Raw genomic sequence first — 3481 nt, 5'->3', positions numbered from 1 at the left:
ATTCTACATGTTCCACAGAAGATAAAAGCAACATTTTACTAAAAATACTTAATAACCCCGCCCATTCTTTTCCTGGGCCCTCCCTGTAAGTTGCACCCCAAGTGCAAGCTTTAAAATGAACTGTGAGGCTTTTTGTCTGGAGACATCAAAGACATGTGCTTCTGTACAATGCAGATTTTCAAGGTGGAGGCTTTCCATAACAGCACAAGAGGAGGCTTATAGAAAGACATTAACTAAGACGTGGTGTAAAAATCAAACCTGATGTATACTTGTATGAATGCGGGAGATGTAAACATAAAGTCAGCAAGCAAATAACCATATAGGCCCTACTTTCTATGTTTGAAATGATTGAAGAGATAAACCACATAAGGTGCAGAGTGTCCATAGTTCCTGAGCTTGAAACTAAAAATATACAAGTATTGTGCTGGGTATTTTGACACCTAATCTTTCTAAATCTCTAATATATTGATATGATTCTGGCATGAGAATAGATTTAAAGACAAAATTCAACACTGCATGATTTCAGGAAAAGTCAATTGGTACAAATGATAAGCACATTTTTAAATGCTGAACAGTAAGAATCTTTTACTAATTGTCAAAACAGGTTGAACATACCCAAACACAGAGGTTGCAATTCTGTCAATCTTGTGGCTGGGAAAACTGCTTTTCAATACTCCTATGGAAGCCTCATTAGACTTATGCATCAAGCCATGATGTTGGTTAAGATGTAAGACAAAGTAGGCCCTACCTCAAGTTTCACTTCCAAGGCAATGGCATCAGGCACCCATTTTACTGAATGCAACAGTTGTTTCTGTGACCATCGGAGTGTTTGAAGTGCAGAAGGCATTTTAGGATACTTCTCCAAATACAGAAGTTGCTTGCTGTTCAATGCTCCATACCACTTTGTCTTATGAATTGTACTGCATCTTCATATTTCATTCCACCTTCAATTAACTCTAGGGTAGCATGTATCAGCACAATGAGCAGCAATACTACACCAGGTTCTTCATGAGACTTACTTTTTACAAGACTTAGGCAGTCACCAATAATCTGGCTGGATGATGGTGGACCATCATCAAAAGGCCAATCAAGAATATGGATGCTGCCTGGCCAGCATGGCTCGGAGGTCGACAATGGACCTATGAACCAGGAGGCCACAGTTTGACTCCTGGTCAGGGCACATTCCTGGGTTGTGGGCTAGATCCCCAGTAGGGAGTGTATAGGAGGCAGAAGATCTCTCATTGATGTTTCTATCTCTCTATCCCTCTCCTTACTCTCTGAAATCAATAACATTTTTTTTTAAAAAGAAGAAATCAAGACTGAGTGTTAATTGAACTGCAGGCAGAGGTACATATTTGGAGGCTTTGAGTCTTTGCCTGATATGCTTCTGAGCCCAGGAGTAGGAAGAGCAGACCCTGGTGCAAAATTTGTTCTTTCCAAAGGCACCCAGCCCTAGCAGAGGGAACCACAAGCTGTGGATTGCTGATAGCTCAAAACAGGGTACTCGGGGCCAGTCACAAACAGTGTCTGACATTCTCTTGCACTAGAAATTGGGAGTCATAGCAGATCTACCTAATGCATAGACAAAAACCCAAACAGGCAGCCAAAATGGGGAGACAAAAAAAAATGAAAGAAAAGGAGAATTCTCCAGAAGAAGAGCTAAATAATGATGGCAAAGATGCTCAAAAGCATGACAAGAGAGATAGTAACTATAAAAAAAAGACCAGTTGGAAATAAAGAGTGACATAGCACTAATAAAGAACACATTGGAAGGAATACACAGCAGATTAGGGGAAACTGAGGATAAGATCAGTGAATTAGAAGACAGGGTAGAAAAAAATCACTCAATCAGAGAACCAAAAAGAAAAAAAAAACAAAGCAAAACAATAAAAAAAAAAAGAGGACAGCTTAAGAGAGCTGTGGGGCAATGTGAAACATAAAAATACTCACATTATAGGAGTTCCAGAAGGAGAAGAAAGTGAGCAGGGATAGAGAACATGTTTGAATAAATAATAACAGAAAATTTTTCAAACCAGGTGAAGGAAAAAGTCCCACAGTGCCGGAGGCACAGAGACTCCCAAACAAGAAGAACCCAAACAAGCCCACACCCAGACACATAATATTTAAAATGGCAGAAATTAAAGATAAAGAGAATATCTTAAAGGCAGCAAGAGAAAAGCAAACTGTTGCCTACAAAGGAGTTTCCATAAAGCTGTCAGCTGATTTCACATCAGAAACTCTACAGGACAGAAGGGAATGGCATGAGGTACTCAAGGTAATGGAAAGCAAGGATCTGAAACCAAGATCACTAAATTCAGCAAGGCCATCGTTCAAAATCGAAGGTGAAATAAAGAGCTTCCCAGACCAAAAAAAAAAAAAAAGGTTAAAGTTTATCACCAACAAATCAGCACTGCAAAAAATGCTAAAGGGACTGCTGTAATGAGAAGAAATACAGAGAAACATAGGCATACAGAATTAAAATGGCAATAAATAAGTCCCTATCAATAATAACCTTAAATGTAAATGGCTTAAATACTCCAATCAAAAGACATAGGATAGCTGAATGGATTAAAAAAAAACCCAAACATGAACCAATTATATGCTGTCTACAAGAGACCCACCTCAGAATAAAAGACACACACAGGATGAGAGTGAAGGGATGGAAAAATATTTTTCATGCAAATGGAGATTAAAAAAAAAAGAAAGCTGGGCCAGCAATACCCTTATCTGACAACATAGACTTCAAAATGAAGGCCATCACAAGAGACAACAATGATCACTACATAATACTAAAGGGAGCACCTAAATATATCTTTTTAAAAACTTCTAGAGAACATTAAGGAAGAAATTGACAGCAACACAGTCATAATAGGGGACTTTAACACCCTGCTGACTTAACTAGATACATTTCCAGACCAAAAAAATTAACAAGGAGAGAGTGACTCTAAAGAACACACTGGATCAGAAGGATTTAATTGACATTTATAGAACATTTCACCCCAAAGCTGCAGAATATACATTATTCTCAAGTGCACATGGGTTATTCACAAAGATAGACCAGATGTTAGGACATAAAACAAGTCCCTACAAATTAAAGAAGACTGAAATCATATCAAGTATCTTCTCAGATCACAGTGGAATGAAATTAGAAATCAACTGCAGTAAAAATATCCAAAAACATTCGAACACATGGAGGCTAAATAGCATGTTATTCAACAACTAGAGGCCCGGTGCACAAGAATTTGTGCACTCAGCAGGGGGGGGGGAGCACGTCCCCTAGCCCGGCCTGTGCCCTCTCGCAGTCTGGGACCCCTCGGGGGTGACCACTTGCTGCCTTAGGCCTGCTCCCCGGAGGATTAGGCCTAAGATGGCAATCAGACATCCCTCTGGCAGCCCGGCAGCCCTCGGGGGATGTCCACTTGCCAGTGGGGAGCAGGCCTAAGCTGCAGTCTGACATCCTTAGTGCTGCTGAGGGGGCGGG

Source organism: Myotis brandtii, unplaced genomic scaffold, assembly GCF_000412655.1.
Source record: "Myotis brandtii unplaced genomic scaffold, ASM41265v1 scaffold980, whole genome shotgun sequence".
In the NCBI taxonomy this organism is placed as follows: domain Eukaryota; kingdom Metazoa; phylum Chordata; class Mammalia; order Chiroptera; family Vespertilionidae; genus Myotis; species Myotis brandtii.
The sequence above is the reverse complement of the archived record's forward strand: the minus strand, read 5'-3'. Positions refer to the sequence as shown.